The sequence below is a fragment of the Gracilinanus agilis genome, chromosome 5, assembly GCF_016433145.1.
Source record: "Gracilinanus agilis isolate LMUSP501 chromosome 5, AgileGrace, whole genome shotgun sequence".
NCBI classification, from domain to species: domain Eukaryota; kingdom Metazoa; phylum Chordata; class Mammalia; order Didelphimorphia; family Didelphidae; genus Gracilinanus; species Gracilinanus agilis.
In genome coordinates, this window is record NC_058134.1 from 72,581,268 (window position 1) to 72,599,754 (window position 18,487).

An 18,487-nucleotide genomic window follows, 5' to 3' on the forward strand; every position below is an offset into this window, starting at 1 on the left:
TTTAAGTAAGTAATTAAAAATATTGTTTTTCATAAGTTTATAGAATTTATACTTCTCATTATCAAAGCTTAACACTACACCAAGACTTATGGGACAGCCTATAAATCTTGTATAGCAATTTTTATCAATATATTTGATGCAAAGATATGTTTCTCAGTTGACAGTTTCCCATATTAACATTTTTAATTTTATTCTTAAAAACATTTTAATTAATAAAATTATGTAAACATAATTAACATTTTTTATTCTGGGTTCTATCTTGCTTCCTTCCCTAGCATTAGTGAAAAGTATTGCCTTCCATTCTCAATTTTTAAAAATTTTAGCATTTTATAGTTGTCATTTAGCAATTCAGAACCTATCATGAATGATAAGTTAGCAAGCAACATATGTCATGGTACACAATATCAATTTCAAAAGCAATGTGGGCGAATGGAGTATTAGCTAAAATAACATAAGAAGATGATTCTGGTCTAAACCCATTTTCTTCCAGACATCTTTAGAATTTTCTCAAAAGCTCTTGTCATATAGAGAATCTTCTTGATTTATATAAACTATTCTTGATTTTGTTCCATTGATTTTTGCTCTGATTTTGTATCTAGAGGAGCATTTGTATCTAAATGTATCAAATTTAACTTATTTAAGTAAGTTAATAATAATTTTGACTTAATTTGTTTCCAAATTTAACTATTTTTTCCATATCTTCCTCTACCAAACCCCAATTCATCCAGAGCTCAGAGATGCTACTATGTCTATTTTTATAGAATGTAAAGGCATTTCACCCACTTGGAGTAGGCTTATGAAGCTATAGAAAATGAGTAGTTTGTCATACAAAATGCATCCCAAGTTTCTTCTTTTCATTTAAATAGGTTTATTTCCTAATATTAAGTTAGTAATATATGTAAAATACTCTGCAAACCTAAAAGTGGTATAATTTTTGGCTATTACTATTTTCTACTCTACATTTATCTCATTCCAATGGAAATTTTCCTCACCTAGGACTACAATTCTTGAATCTCTTATTTTATATTATTTGTGAAATCATGTATTATATTGGAGGAAAGCAGAGAATAAAATAAATATCAAATTCAATTCCCTCAAGATTTTTTTTGCTATAATTGGTGATGGGGAATGAATGCTCAGTCTGTAAGACCATAAACATGTATTAAATACCTCATATGTGCCATGCACTGTGCTAAGCACTGGAGACACAAATATAAGTTAAAAACACAGTCCCAAGCTAATCAAGGAAGACCACTTCTTCTTGAAGAGGTTGGGAGAAGGACCTCAGCAAGAGGGCATGATAGAGAAACACCAAAGAAGTAAGAAAGCAGCTTAGCTGGTGGGAAATGTGGGAGAAGACTGACCTGAGCCCCTTCCTTTAAAAGAGGCCTGGAGGGTAGCTCAGTGGATTGAGAGTCAGGCCTAGAGACAGGAGGTCCTAGGTTCAAATCTGGCCTCAGACACTTCCCAGCTGTGTGACCCTGGGCAAGTCACTTGACCCCCATTGCCCACCCTTATCACTCTTCCACCTAGGAGCCAATACACAGAAGTTAAGGGTTTAAAAAAAAAAAAAAAGAGGCCTGGAGCCCGGGTCCTGCTCCTGACTGGAGTCAGAGGGACAGAGAGGGGACTGATGAAATTTGAGCATCAGGCAAATTCAGCTTTTAAAGCAACATTCACATTTTTGCAAATTAAATTGTACATAAGTAATTTAAGAAGCGTGGAAGACTATCTGAACAAACTAAGGTGGTGATTTGGGCCCATTTCAAATCTGCTTAATATGTTCGTAATTAATTTTATGCCACTAGAGAAAAAGAAAACCCATAAATAGGACCCTATAGCTTGTGGACATTGTTTCATTTGTAGTAGCACATAGTAGGCTGTTAATGAATACACTCTTGCTGATCTTTTTTATTTTCTTGTATTTGTTTAATTAGGGGGACTTCCTATACTTTTTTTGGCAACTTTTTCTGTTTTCGGAATATATTCAGCTTTAACTTCGTTTTTCTCCAGCAACTTGATTAATATTCCATTTGTCCATATTGCTTTTTAAAATTAAAATTATTTACCATGGTAAATATTTCCTGCTAACTTCATTTTTTAAACAATATTTTAAAAAATTAACTTGTCATTTAGAAAACATTTATATTGGATATTTTATGTGTTAAAATGATGAGATTTCTTTCATAAAAAGACTTATGTTTTGGTTTTTATTTGGTTTTTTAAGTGTTTTATGTAACTGTTATAAGTAGTACTTATTTTTAGTGTTATTTCTTCATTTGTTACCTGAAACTTAGACTATCTGCTTTAGATTGCAGACCTCCTAAAATACAAAGATTATACCTAAGTATCCTCATTCCTAGAACAATGCTATGTCACAGTTGGACTAAGTTTTTTTTTTTTAATTTTTTTTTATAATTTTTTTTTTGTTTAAACCCTTAACTTCTGTGTATTGTCTCATAGGTGGAAGATTGGTAAGGGTGGGCAATGGGGGTCAAGTGACTTGCCCAGGGTCACACAGCTGGGAAGTGTCTGAGGCCGGATTTGAACCTAGGACCTCTGGTCTCTAGGCCTGACTCTCAATCCACTGAGCTACCCAGCTGCCCCCAGGACTAAGTTTTTTTAACCTGATTTTATTGGTGAGGGGAGCTCCTAGCTAAGGAAGCTCCCATTTCTCTCTACCAATAAAGCAATTGCCCTGCAACCTTGAATCTCAGAGAGAGACCCAGGATGATGAGACTTTGCCCCAGTATCACCCAGCAAGGATTCCTAGGAAGCATGATTCATTAACTCTGGGATTAGCTCTCTACCCATTATGTCACTACTAATGACTAAACACTTTTGGCTAAATAATGTTGACTAAATGGTCATCTGAAGTCTATAAAATTATCCAAGGAACTCAAGCCAAAAATCTGCTTTTCCCTAACTTGAATAGACCTAAGCAATCCCTGTATGTAGTGTTCGGGGGCTGTGAAAGGAGATAGTTCTCCTAGCTAGATGGTATTTCTAGAGGCAATTTCTTAGAATGGGTTTTTCACTATATCTCACAGAAAGAACAATATTATTATTTAGGAATCTGTAAACAAAAAATATTAATTCACTGAATTAAGAAATACCTTAAACTCATTAAAGAATTCTACTTTGGGGTTTGTCTTAAGATCAGTGTGACCTTGCAAAGGTTTTTCAGATTTCTCATCTGTAAAATATAGATTTTAATGTCAAAGTTACAACAAGGTTGTTGTAAGGGGCAGGTAGTAAAAAGTATAAAGCACTTTTATGTCTTACAAATGTTCATAAATTAAAATATTTAGCATTTCTATTCTTTGGCATCTGCAAATAGACAGTATTATGAGTCTTCCCTGTGACACCTAATGGATAAATCAATTACAGAGTGTCAGCTAGCTCACTAAAGATAAGAAGGCAAATTCTCAATGAACAAAATCCAGACTTTCTAAACAGGTCCATATTTCAGTAATATGTATGAATGGGCATAGAGAGGCATAAATAGTTATATATACATATGCCATGTGTACATAACCATTAAACATTAATAAGCTTCCATTTTAACATTAATTTTAAAGCACATGCCAATAAAAGAATTGATATGATTTTTATCAGAGTAGTAACTTATAATTTTGAGCAAATAAAAATTATGAGACTTTAAGATCTCTTAATTAAGTCGATGCATACAGAAAAGTGTCTGGGAATGAGGATTGAATGCTGTCTACTGATAGCAGGTAGATGAATCTAAGGTATGGTTGGTCATAATGGGGCTAAAATATAGCATTTGTTGTATAGCAAATTCTCATCCTTACTAGCATAAGATCTAGAGGTTCAAAGACATTCAACCTAGAGAGAGGGGTTCAAACTTTTATATTTTAATTTCTCACCTTTTACCTTTCTTCTCTTCCCTCAATATGCCTGCCTCTGAGGACATCCCAGTGTCTCTCTTATCAGTATAAGATGTTATCAATCATTTTCTGACCTTGGACCTTGGATCCTGTCTCCTACATTAGCATCATGACTGAGCAGTTATTAAATCTCTGTTTACTTCTTTCCTCAAATGTAAAATGGGTATAATAACAGCAAAAATCACTTAGCCCAATGCCTGGCCCTTAGAAGATGCTCTATAAATGCTTGTTCCTTCCACCCCAGCCACACTCCCCTCCCCTCCCCATCCACACCAGTTCTTCCCAAGAACAAGGTGAAATAGAGGAGAGCAAAAATATTTTCGGGCCCACTGTGCCAGCTGGATGGTTTATGGGAGTGGAATGAGTATTTAATGCTATTCTACTTTGCTAATATTCTCTAGATTAGTGATGGTGAGCCTATGGCACGGGTGCCAGAGATGGCACACAGAGCACTCTCTGTGCATACTTGGCCGCCCCACCCCCTGCCCAGTTCATTACTAGAAAGGCAGAGGGACTCAGGTGGAGCCGCTCCTTCCCCCTCTCCACTGCACCTCCCCACCCCTCTGCTCAGCAGCCCAATGGGAGCACACAGTAGGGAGCACATAATGGGTGGCTCACAGGCAGCAGAGTACTCTGGCCACTCCCCTCCCCCTCTCTACACTTCCTCCACCCCTCTACTGAGCAGGCCAATGGGAGTACTTCCTCCCCCCTGGGTGGGGCAAGGGGGAGGGAAGGGCACAGCGCATGGTCTGGGGGTGGGGCAGGGTGGGGCCTGGCACTCTGTCTCTAAATGGTTTGTCATCACTGATCTAGGTAATGACAGGAAAAAGCAAACAGAAGGGCTAAGGAAGAAAGAGGCATCTACTTACAATAAAGACAAATGAGGGTAGAATAGAGATCACGTTTACACACAACAAATGCTGTTAGACCTAGTTTTTAAAAAATCAAGGATATGATCTGAATAATTTAATTTTCTAAATTGTTTTTAACTTTTAAACTTGGACGTTTTGACAAGTCAGCAGTGACATAAATGGAAAGTCTAAATAACACTTTAGTTGGGTCATCTGGACTTACTGACTAGTCATTGGTTTGTTCACAATTATTCAATGGTGTCACTAAATTCTATGAACAAAGCAGTATCCTGAATGCACTGTCTTCCTGTTTTGCATTGAATTATATGAATGCGCTATTAAAGTGGGTAAATGATCATAGGAAAGAGAAAGTGATAGAATGCCCTCCCCTGACCCCTAAAAAGTGGGTTTTTGTTCATTCAAAGTGATGGGTCCAATATCAGGGCCAACCTTATTTTAAAATGGACCAAAGGGTTTTCTTAGCATTTCTGAGATCACAATCCTTTAAGCAGCCATTTCCTTGAGCCTTTTTGCACACACTTCTTTTTTCTCACTATCTCCTTTTCTTTCTTGCGCAGTGCTGATTTTGTTGTATTTTACTTAGTGGGTATTTTAAGAGTTTAGTTGAACTACTTTTGGCAAGAATGGTAAGAGAGCAATTTCTGCTGCCTGTTAACAGTGAGAGCAGAGGGAGGCCAAAATCTCTCCTCTTTTCTTTTACTGGTCTACTCTCCTCCCCTGCTCTGTTCTTAGCAAGTAATAAATGCTCTGCTCACAGCTGGGTGGTCTGCCCCTCTTCAAAATAAGCACCAAAACAATTTATTTTTATAATTTGCATGCTATTGGGATTCCGGAACCATGTTATATATTACATGTTATTTTCTGTGAAGAATTACACTGTAAACACATTGGTGATTTCTTGAACTCCTCTTGAACTTAGTGAAATCCCATGTCCATAAGTCTCCACGTAAAAATTCAATACATTAAAATCACAGGAGTTAAGCCCCTTTGAAAACTCTAATTGGTTTTCACCTTATTTTACTATAGCAGATTGAGCCAAAAATTGAATTTAGAACATACCTTAATACCTTTTAGTTGTTTGTGAAATTTGACCAAATTAGTCAACTACTTAAAAGTTATTTTGGAATAAACTGGGGGATATTAAAATTTACTTAAATATTTCACTTTGTATTGTATAAACCTAACAGTGGTTGTAATTATTTGTTCAAACACCTGCTGGGGTGGGACTCTATCTGAACGCTTTTTTCACATAGTAGGTAAATAATGAACTTTTAAAAATTCATTTTTAGATGTTGACTGGTCCATTTATAAACTAGAATTTAGATTATCTATGGATCATGTGAAGATTTTTAAATACTTTTGATGTGATAAATTTATTTTCATAGTAGTGCTTTGTTATTAAGGGATTTGACTTGTTTCACTTTTTTTAGTATTGTTTCACTAACTATTATACTTTTGCAAAAGAGGTTAGTCTTGTAAGAAGGAAAATTTAGATATTTATAGATATATATTAAATATGTGGCCGCCAGGAATCAACAATTCAGGTTGATTCCGTAATTAAATCAGACCCAAGTCAGCATCGGGTTGAAGAGTTTATTTACAGTCTGGTAGGTAAAAAGTAGGAATAAAGAGAAAAAAGGAAGAGGCTAGTCCAGGCCAAAGGCCTGGACGGAGAGAGAAGAAGGTTATAAAGCTTAATAAATGAAGCTGTAAGCCACAAGGCCCAACAGCCAGATAGGCAGAGTTTAGAATTGGCCCAGCTAGGCCAAGGAGGTCAGCCTAACTTAACCATGTGACAGTATAGAGCGTAATCTGTCTGTGGTCTCAGGAGATGCTTCTGCTCCCAGTTCGAGACGGCAACTGCCCCACAGGAAGTTCACTAACTTACTTAAAGAGATCGTGTCTTTCATCACTTCCTGTGGTCCACCTCTAATTCAAATGGACAAATGGCAGGTTCTACATTGATTTGGACTGCCCCTTATTCTTGATTTGTTACTTATTGTCACGTGTGGGTAACTGGTCTCCCCTCCCCACTAAGGGAGGTGGGAGTGACATCATTAGCACGCCTGGGTTGAGTAGAATTTTGACTATTAATGGGCTCGAGCTAATTCTATTTACACAGTCTGCTGTAGTGAATCCAAGGACTGGCCTTGTAGTCAGGAGGACCTGAATTCAAGCTCCACCTCTGATAAATCTGATACATGTGGCTATAGGAAGTCATTTAACCTCTCATCCCTGTAAGCAAATCTCTCTAACTTATATAGTGCAGCAGGATTGCAATAGTGGAGGGGGTTTCCTGTATATGTGAGATCCCTACACATGAGAAATCACAAATCCAGGCCAGAAATAAATTTTAAATAGTCTTACAAACAAGTATAATTCAAATAGATTTTTAACATTTATCTAACTATAAAATAATAATAATATATTACAAAAATAACCATATTATACTTATCCTGAAGTATTTTCCATTTGCATTTAAATTGTGATTGTTATTGGCAGATTTTGATTGTTATTTATTCTTTTGTTTCAGTTACAAATTACAATAATGTGGTAGAAACAAATTCGGATTCAGATGATGAGGATAAACTACATATTGTGGAAGAAGAAAGTGTTACTGATGCAGGGGATTGTGATGCTAGTGTGCCAGAAGATGATTTGCCAACAGACCAGACAGTGTTACCAGAAAGCCATGAACAGGAAGGAAGTACCAGCAGTTGCTGGGAAGATGATGGTATGTTTTATTTGATTCTGATACTTTTTTTAAATTGAAATTGCATGAACAAAAACTTTGAAATTACCAGTGAAAATGTTTTAACAAAACCAAGGAGCAAAAAGATTATTATTTTACCTATCATGTGACTTTAAGATAGTTTCAGATGATAAATGCTGACCCACTGAAATTAGAATTGGGGTCATAACATTCTAGCTATTCTAACCATGAAGTTCTAGCCATTACAATATGTTGATGGTTAAGAACACTTTTTTTTAACCCTTACCTTCCACTTTAGAACCAATACTGTGTATTGATTCTAAGACAGAAGAGCAGTAAGGGCTGGGCAATGGGGGTTAAGTGCCTTGCCCAGAATCACACACCTAGGAAGTTTCTGAAGTCATATTTGAACCTAGGACCTCCCATCTCTGGGCCTGACTCTCAATCCATTGAGCTACCCAGCTGCCCTGTTAGAACACTTTCAAGTGTTCTTTCAAGGAATTCAGGATCACAGACTCTCACAATTGGAAGGGACTTAAGAAGCCAAGCAGTCCACTCCATTCTTGACCAAGAGGCCCTTCTACAGTATCCCTAATAAATGGGCGTGCAGCTTTTCCTCAAAGATCCCTAGTGATGGGAAATCCAACTTTTCTTAAAGCAACCCATTCCAGTTTCAATAGCTCTAATTGCTAAATTTAACTCAAAGCATTTCATATGAGAGTAGTGTACTATTTTGAGATATTTAGTCCCAAGTTTCATTTCCTATAAGATACTATACCAAATACCTATATAGTGCACCCAGCTTATAATAATCACATTTACAAATATCAAACTATCCATTATGCCAAAATCTAAACATGTAGAAATTGATAACCCAGGAAGGTATTATTTTCATTATAAAGAAATTCTTCCCTTTGCAAGAGGATTCATCTTGAGATTCATTTAAATAATAAGCTATCCTAGTGCATATAAAGTGAAATTCAATTTATAAAAATTCCATACAGTTTTTCATGAATAAATCTATTAAGAATAACATGAGGTGCACTTGTATTTAGAATCCTGCATATATTTTCAGGATTTTTTTTCATACACTTTAAAATTTCAATGAAATACTACACACTTGTGGCATAATAAAAAAAATACTAGTAATCAGAAGGCCTGAGTTTTAATGTCTGCTTTGCAAAAATAAGACTATGTAACTTTGGAAAAATTGTTTAACTTCTTCTATGAGATTTGACCTAAATGATGTCTAAGGCATTTTCCTGTTTTAAAATTTTGTAATGCCAGTCTTTGTCATTATTTAAATTAAATGAGGTCGCCTTTTGTGCCAGGACTTGTAAAGCAACATGTTAATGAAGAATCAGGGCCTGGAATTTGGCCAGAAGAGAGATAGGCACGAATTATAAATCAAATGGTCTACTAGTCAAGTCCGGGGAGGGTCAGTAAAGAAAAAGCAGGCTGTCAGGTCAGTGAGCAGGGTGCTGGCCGTGGTGCTGAATCAGCTGAGCCCATGATTGTTTTGATAGCTAAGCTCTTAGAGAAGGTATATTTTTCAACCTGTCTTGATAACAGCTAAAACCAGCATCTCCTATAAGACTCAGCAAGGGAGCCCGGATAGTTATAATATGTGGTAGCACCCACCACCATCATCTCAGCATGCAGAGGGATTTCTGCCAGAATAAAGCACAAGGAGCTAAAATTGTAAGTATGCCTTTGCTAGACCTGGCCAGGGTCCACAGGGAATCCTCATGTTAAACTTCTGGTCTTTTTATGTCTGTGAGGGGCAAAATACTAGAGGAAATAGGACCTGATCTTGGACTGGTTGAACCACCAAAGGGTTATGGTCTGTGATTTCATTTGCCTTTCAGACCAATCTTTTCTTAAATACTCCTAATGAGTTACAATATTCTAAGTATCCACCTTTATTGATTAATAGAGGGAATTAGGAGACATCAGTCATCATGTAGCAAATAAAAGCTGAAATGGAGGAAGTCAGGCAAGAATAGGAGACTCAAGAACAAAGGAGTCAAGAGCTCAGGCCTCAAAGTTTGAAGAATAATACATCAGAAGGCATCCACATAAAGGTAGGATCCCCAGCAGCAAAAGTAGTGCTCCTATTGAGCCAAGTCCTTCTAGAGTGAGAGATTCCTTATATACTTCCTGCCAGAAATGGCCTCTGAATATGGGTGAGCATTGGGGAATGAGAAGCCAATCTACACAATTAGTCAATGAAATAATTCACAATTGGCCTTTTTTCCAGGTTGTTTCCTATATCTTAAAAGGACAAATAAAAATGACTTATTGAAAACATCTTGAAAGAATTCTAAGTTATAAATGTCATGGCTAGAGATTATATTTTTCATACAAAAACAGCACTAAAAGAATCAGTGATTTTTTTTTACTACTTACTAAACACAGTACTGGGCACTAGAGATTAAAACAAAGAATGGTGTAACCCCTACTTTGAAGGATCTTCTGTATTTTGGATTTTATATTTTATTATTATTTGATAGACATAAATAAAAACATCCAGGGACATAAAGTGAACAGTTCAGGAAAGCATTCATGGTCCACATAGAGTATCCTCAGGGCCCCAGTTCTGTACCTAAGGAAGCTCCTAAGAAGTCATCTGGCTTTGAAATGGAGGGAGACAGTCCTATAGATCTCTCTTCTGCCTGGGTCAGTGCCAGAGATTCTGAGAAGAAAAAGAGGCAGGAAAGCTCTGAATTGAGCCAAGGCCATGTTATTCTCAGCTCTGGAGGTTCCTCCACCTTCTAGAATTTGAGTTGTCAAAGAGTGCAAGACCTCTAAAACTGCCTCATCCTGAAACGTGGAGTCACTGTCCTGCGCACTCCCTGTCATCTGATCAATACGTATTCTCCCTCCTACAGCATGGATTGAAAGCTACCCCTTCATCCTACGCAAATCTGGTCCATATCTTCCCATAATACAGCATTCAGGGAATGGAGGGAAGGTGTGCACTATTTTATTACGTGCCTACTATCTGTCAAGCATTGTGCTAAGCACTTTGAAAATATTATCTTATTTGATCTAAAAACACAACAACAGAATAATGTAAACTATAACAACAGCCCTGAGAGGTATGTGCTGTTATTATCCCCATTTTACCGTTGAGGAAATAAGCAAACAGTTCCAATGGTTTGCCAGGCTGTCTGAGGTAGGATTTGAACTCAGCTCTTCCTGCCATTGGGCCCAGCACACCATCTGCTTTGCCACCTCATTGCCTAAGTGCAGTACTCCAGCTATTCATCTATTATCTGTTTGTTCCCATCGTGACCAGCCTATCACTTTCTCAAATTATACATATTTATGGATAATATATTTTATATCATTGTACGTGAGTCACTATTAGAAATATATAAGCGTGTCTCCATTGTCCATTTGGTGACCTGCAGATTTCAAACTTTCAGAGATTATAGTGTTCCATGAAGTATATCAATTTAATATTACCAGAAAAGTGTTGGGGTTTAGCCTGGATTTTTGTGGCAAGAAGCAGTTTAGGACTTTTACCCATTACAATCTAGCCTGCTCTAACCCTCCTAGTTGATTCTGAGCCTGTATCATTGTCTGTCTGCTGCTCCTTTCCAAGATGGAATGTCAGGCAGCCACCCATGTCACTGCATGTCATTGTCTAGAGCCGGGGCTGCAGGGTTTAACCCTTACCTTCCATCTTAGAATCAATACTCTGTATTAGTTCCATAGCAGAAGAGCAGTAAGTGTTAGGCAGTGGAGGTTAAATGACTTGCCCAGGGTCACACAGCTGGAAAATGTCTGAGGCCAGATTTACCCAGCTCTCTAGCTGTCCTTCCTCCCCGCCCCCTGAACCAGGGTTTTTAACCTGAAGGCCATGATCCACATGGATAGATCTCAGGAAGGCTGTAAAATCAGGTTAAAAAAATACATCTTTATTTCAGTATAATTGTTTTCCTTTGTAATCCCATGAGGTTTATTTTATGCACTTAAAAACATTCTGAGAGGGGTTCATAGGCTTCACCAGACCGTCAGATGAATTCATAATGCTCAAAAAAGTGAAGAACATTCTTCCTCCACTTGTTGTTCTCCTTTGTGGCCTGTGAGCGTGAGACGAATTTTCTCTGCACAGTGATAGAATGTGTAGAGGAGGTTTCGATTCAGTTCAAGCCTGGCATCCTCCATCATCACCAGGAGCATCTGCACAGCCTTGTGCCCTCTGACAAATCTTGACTTGGAGCAGACTTGCTTTTCTTCTGACAATGATGGCAGAGCCACAGAGGAGGGTGGGAGAGGTGTCATGGAAGGTGTCTGAGAGGCATGTTGTACCTTCCAAGCCAGGAACTCAGCGAGTTCCGGCCCAGTCCTGGAGAGAGCCCACCTGCTCCCCTTCCATATTCCTAGAGGGGACGGGTGGGTCTCATAAAGATTTTATGGTGTGAGTAACTGGCTGTTGATTGAGGTCTGCTTAGTTCCTTTTATGGTCATAATAGAGTCTGAGTTTTTTTTCCAAATCTTTATTTTCTTATATATTTTTAAAATCATTCCCTTAGCGCTCTTCAGAGTGTTACTTCCAGCACAGCTTCCTTTGTATATTTGGTTGGTCTGGCTTTCCTTTTTGTCTTTGTCTTCTTTAGTGCTGTTTCTGCTTCTTTGTGGAACTCCAAGTAGTAAGAGTCCAAGTTTCCATTGTTGGCAATGATAAGTGGCCTATTAGAAATGCTAACATATCTGCTTCGTTGGGGGTTGCTGTCATCTCTCCCTTTTCATCGGTAAAGACACTTGAGAAGAAGTGGCTTTGCTGGATCTAACACACCCTGTTTCCAGGCTGCCTGTCTGCTCCACTGCTCTTGACTACTTTAGGAAGAATATTGGTCATGAAGTTGCCACTTCATAACCTTTTAAGAGTTTTATTGGCCTCTTGTTTTTTTCATTTATTACCATTTCCCCCCAAATACATCCATTTCCACCCAATATCCATCACGTTTTCTGTAATGATAAATATTTTTATAATAGTTCAGCAGAACCAGCAGCACTGACTGTAACTGACAGAGTACCCAGCATCCCACATCTGTTGTATCCCACATCTGTAACAAAAAAGGATGTTTTCTCATCTTTCTTTAGGCCTATGTTTGATCCTTATAATTACTACACATGGTTAGTCTTATTTCTTTGTCATTTCTTTGTTTGTTTGTTTGTTTGGGTTTGCATTGCTATCATCATTGGGTATATTGTTTTCTTGACTCTGTTTACCTTACCCTGTATCAATTCTTATAAGCTGATTAGGATGATGTAATATGCAAAAAAAAATCAAGGAATGAAAAAAAGAATTGCACTGAAAGAAAGGGAAGAGGTAAAATGGGGTAAATAATCTTGTCTAAAGAGACACAAAAACCTATTACAGTAAAGGAGAAGATGAAGGTGGTGACAGGCAATGCTAACACCTTACAGTCATTGTAACTGGCTCAGAGAGGGAATAATGACCAGACTCATTCAGGTATAGAATCCTACCTTACCCTATAAAGTAGGAGGGGAGCAAGCCAAGGGGGTGATAGTGGGTAAGTGAGGAGGGGTGATTAAAAGCACTTGTGAGGAGGGACAGTGAAAGGAGAAAGAGCAGGATCAAAAGGGAAAGATAAGATGGAGGGGAATATACAGTTGGTCATTATAATTGTGAATATGAATAGGATGAATTCACCCATAAAAAGGAAGCAGATAGCAGAGTGGATTAAAAACCAGAATCCTACAATATGTTGTTTATAAGAAACACATTTGATGCAGGGAGATACACAGAGTAAAGGTAAGGGGCTAGAACAGAATTTATTGTGCATCATCTGAAGTAAGAAAGCAGGAGTAGGGATCATGATTTCAGACAAAGCTAAAGTAAAAATTAGATCTAAGTAAAAGAGATGAGGAAGGAAATTGCATCTTGCAAAAAAGGTTGTATAGCCTCTAAATTTTTAAAGGCAAAATTTAAATGAGCTTTAGGAAGAAATGGACAAACTATACTAGTGAGGGATCTCAATTTCTCCCTTTCAGATAAACCAAGCCAAAAAATAGAAGAAGTAAAGGAAATGTATGAAATTTTGCAAAAGTTAGAACTAATAAATCTCTGGAGAAAATTGAATTGGAATAGAAAGAAACAGACCTTACTTTCAGCAGTACATGGCACATATATACAAATTGACCATGTATTAGGGCATTAAACCTTTGCAACCAAATACTGAAAAGCAGAAATAATAAATACATCGTTTTCAGACCACAGTACAATAAAAATTATCATCAATAAGGGTCCATGGAAAGACAAATCAAAAATTAATTGGAAACTAAATAATCTCATGCAAAAAAGGAGTAGGTCAAAGAACAAATTATAGAAACAATCAGTAGTTTCATTAAGGAGAATGACAATAAGGATATAACATATCGAATTTTATAGAATTCAGCCAAAACAACACTTAGAAGAAATTTTATATCTCTAAAAGATTACATCAATAAAATAGAGAAAAAGCAGATCAATGAATTGGGCATGCAACTAAAATATACTAGAAAAAGAACAAATTTGAAATCCCCAATTAAAGACTAGATTGGAAATTCTGAAAATCAAAGGAGAAATTAATAAAGTTAAAATTAAGAAAATCATTGAACTAATAATAAATAAGACCAAGAGTTGGTTTTATTCGGAGGGGGGACAAATAAAATAGAGCACTGGTTAATTTGATTTAAAAAGAAAAGAAAAGAAGAAAATGAAATTTCCAGTATCAAAAATGAAAAGTGTGAATTCACCACTAATGAAGAAAAAATTAAAGCAATCATTGGGAGCTTTGTTGCCCAATTATATGCCAATAAATCTGACAATCTAGATGAAATGGAGGAATATTTAGAAAAATATAAATTGCCAAGATTAAGAAAAGAGGAAATGGAATACTTAAATAAACCCATCTCAGAAAAAGAAATTGACCAAGCTATCAAAGAATTCCCTAAGAAAAAATCCTCAGGGCTAGATGGATTCACAAATAAATTCTATCAAACACTTAAAAGAACAATTAATCTCAATACTATGTAAACTAATTGGCAAAACAGACAAAAAAGGAGTCCTACCAAATTCTTTTTATTACAGAACAATGGTATTAATACCTAAGCCAGGAAGAGCAAAAGCAGAGAAAGAAAATTATAGACCAATTTACTTAATGAATACAGATGCAAAAATCTAAAATAAAATACTAGCAAAAAGATTATAGCCATGTTGGTGAACCTATGGCACACATGCAAAAGTGGCAGCTCCCCTCCCCCTCTCCATGTATCCCAACAGTTCTACCATCACCCACCTCTCTGTCCAACAGCCCAAGGTGGGGCAGGAACTCACATGAGGCATGAGGGATGCAGTTTGGGCACTCAGTCTCTAAAAGGTTCACCATCCCTGGACTATAGCAATACAGTGCTCCCTCACCTATCTCGGGAGTTACATTACAGAGTCCCCCACAATCCATGAAAATCCACGAATTAGCAGTGTTATATTTATTTTATTATTTATATATTTATGTATATTTTAAGGCCTTATAAACCCTTCCCACTCTCCTATAAACCTTTTCCACACTCTTATTAACCTTTCCCACATGCTTATAAATACTGAGCCAATCAGCACCCATGATACAGAACACAGAAACGCCCACTTTGTGCTCAGCTGTGTACAATCTCACGTTGGCAAACTTGTGCAAGTGGTAGTGGCATATGTACTGCATCTGCAAAGTCCTGCAATATAGTGAAAACCTCACGACACAAAATTAAATGTATTTTTTCCAAAAATACAGTAAAGCTGTGATCAGTGAACTTGCAGTTTAATGAGGGATGACTATTACCAGAATTATTCACCAGAACCAAGTGGAATTTATACCAGGAATGAAAGACTGGTTTATTAGGAAAACCATCCACATAATTAACCATATCAATAACCAAACTAACAGAAATCACATGATTATCTCAATAGATGCAGAAAAAGCCTTCAACAAAATACAACATCCATTCCAATTAAAAAACACTGGGGTGACCCTGGGCAAGTCACTTGACCCCCATTGCCCACCCTTACCAATCTTCCACCTATGAGACAATACACCGAAGTACAAGGGTTTAAAAAAAAAAACCACTGGGAAGCACAGGAATAAATGGGTCATTTCCTTAAAATAAGTAGTATCTATCTAAAACCAGGGATAAATTAGATGCCTTCCCAGTAAGATCAGGAGTGAAACAAGGAGGCCCATTCTCACCATATTATTTAATATTGTTCTAGAAATGCTAGCTTAGCAATAAGTGGAGAAAAAGAAATAGAAGGAACTAAAGTAAAGTAGGCAATGAAGATGCTAACCTATCACTTTTTGCCAATGATATGATGGTATACTTAGAGAGTTCTAGAGAATCATCTAAAAAACTAGTTGAAATAATAACTGTAGTAAAGGTGCTGGATTCAAAACCATTAGGAGTTCTATATATTACTAGCGAAGTTCAACAGCAATAGATAAAAAGAGAAATTCCATTTAAAATAACTCTAGACAATATAAAATACCTGGGAATCTACTTGCCAAGACAAACACAAAAATTATATGAACACAATTACAAAACACTTCACACAAATAAAATCAGAAGTAAACAATTTCAAAAATATTAATTGCTCCTGGGTAGGCCAAGCTAATATAATAAAAATGACAATTTTACCTAAATGAATTTACTTATTCAGTGCTATACCAATCAAACTACCAAATAATTTTTATAGAACTAGAAAAAATAATAACAAACTTTATATGAAAGAACATATGGTCAAGAATCTCAAGAGAATTAATGAAAAAAGGGAAAGGAAGGTGGCCTAGCAGTACCAGATCTTAAACTTAAAGCAGCAGTTATCAAAACAGTCTGGTACTGGGGCAGCTGGGTTGCTCAGTGGATTGAGAGTTAGGCCTAGAGATGGGAGGTCCTAGGTTCAAATCCAGCCTCAGACACTTCCCAGCTGTGTGACCCTGGGCAAGTCACTTGACCCCCATTGCCCACCCTTACCACTCTTCCACCAAGGTGCCAATACACAGAAGTTAAGGGTTTAAAATAAAATAAAAAAAATTTAAAAAAACAGTCTGGTACTAGGTAAGAAATAGAATGGTATATCAATGGAATAGATTAGATCAGTGATGGGCAAACTTGTTCCCTGTGGGCCAGATCCAGGCCATAGTTTGCCCATCACTGCCTTAAGCAATTCCCTAATCACTAGGCCCCACATCCAGATGTAGTGATTAGGGAATTGCTTAAGGCAGTGATGGGCAAACTATGGCCTGGATCTGGCCCACAGGGAACAAGTTTGCCCATCACTGGATTAGATGCATAATATACAGAGATAGTGACTTTAGCAACCTATTGTTTGATCAACTAAAAGGCCCTAGCTTTTGGAATAAGAACTCACGATTTAACAAAAACTGCTAGGAAAATTGAAAAATAGTATGACAGAGACTAGGCATAGACCAATATCTCATACCCTCTACCAAGATAAGGTCAAAAAGGATACATGGTTTAGCTACAGAGTAAGCAAATTAGGGGAACATAGAATAGTTTACCCATCACATCTTTGGAGAAGGGAAGAATTTTTAGCCAAACAAGAGATAGAAAAGATTGTAAGATATAAAATGAATGATTTTTATTATATTAAATTAAAAAGCTTTTGTACAAACAGAACCAATGTTACCAAGAGAAACCACAAACTGGGAAAATTTTTTATTAAAAATTTCTGATAAAGGTCTCATTTCTCAAATATATAGAGAACAGAGCCAAATTTATAACAAGTAATTCCCCAGTTGACAAATGATCAAAGAATATGAACAAGCAGTTTTCAGGTGAAGAAATCAAAACTTATTAATAATGATATAAAAAAGTTTTAATCATTCTTGATTAGAGAAATGCAAATTAAAACAACTGAATTACCACCTCACACCTATCAGATGGGCTAATATGACAGTAAGAGAAAGTGATAAATGTTGGAGAAGCTATGGCAGAATTGGGACACATTGTTGGTAGAGTTGTGAACCTATCCAACCATTCTAGAAAACAATTTGGAACTATGCCATAAAATTGAGCATACTCTTTTGATCCTGTAATAAATACCACTACTGGGTCTGTATCCCAGGGAGATGATAAAAAAATGGGAAAGAGCTTACTTGTACAAAATTATTTAGAGCATCTCGGTGAATTAGAAATTGAGGGACTGTCCATTGGGGAATGGCTGAACAAATTGTGGTACATGTTGGTGATGGAATACTCTTGTGCTGTAAGGAATGATAATGATAAAGCAGGATGATTTCTGAGAAAGCTGGAAAGATCTGCAGGAACTGATGCAGAATGAAATAACCAGAACTGGGAGAACATTGTATGCAGTGATGGCAATATTGCATGATAATTATCTGAAAACTTGGTTACTCTCAGCAGTGCAGTGATCTAGGACAAGTCTGAAGGGTTTACAACAGGGAATGCTGTCCACCTCCAGAAAGGGAACTGTTGGAGTCGAAAGCAGATCAAAGCTTGCTGTCTTTCATAGCAGTTTACATATGGTTTTATTGGAGGATTGGTTTTGTATGAGTGTACTCATAAAATGACCACTGTGGAAGTGTGTTTTAGGTGATAATACATGTATGGCCTAGATCAGATTGCTCTGAGTAGGGGGAAGGATGGGAGGGAGATGGTCTGGATCTTATAATTTTGGAAAACATATTGAAAATTATCTTTGCATGTAATTGGAAAAATAAAGTATCTTTGAATCAATTACTTAAAAATAATATTAGATCAGAACACATTTCCTTCTTGAGCATTTTGAAACAACAGTAGAAAAATGTCTTGGTCTCTTTACTGGTGTAACTTTCAGCACTGGAAAACATGGAACAGGAAAAAGAATTTGGCAGCTCTCTATCTCCCTTTCCCTCCCTCCCTCTCTCTCTCTCTCTCTCTCTCTCTCTCTCTCTCTCTCTCTCTCTCTC

At 36.9% G+C, this 18,487-nt stretch overlaps 1 protein-coding gene across 1 annotated transcript in view; it reads left to right on the plus strand.

Moving 5' to 3' along the window:
• Nucleotides 1-18,487, plus strand: part of ZEB1 (zinc finger E-box binding homeobox 1) — a 136,523-nt gene that overhangs the window by 75,888 nt on the left and 42,148 nt on the right. Inside the window, exon 2 of the mRNA XM_044679959.1 lies at nucleotides 7,317-7,517. The gene's annotated coding sequence lies outside the window, so the exon portion shown is untranslated. The remainder of the gene's footprint in view (nucleotides 1-7,316; nucleotides 7,518-18,487) is intronic.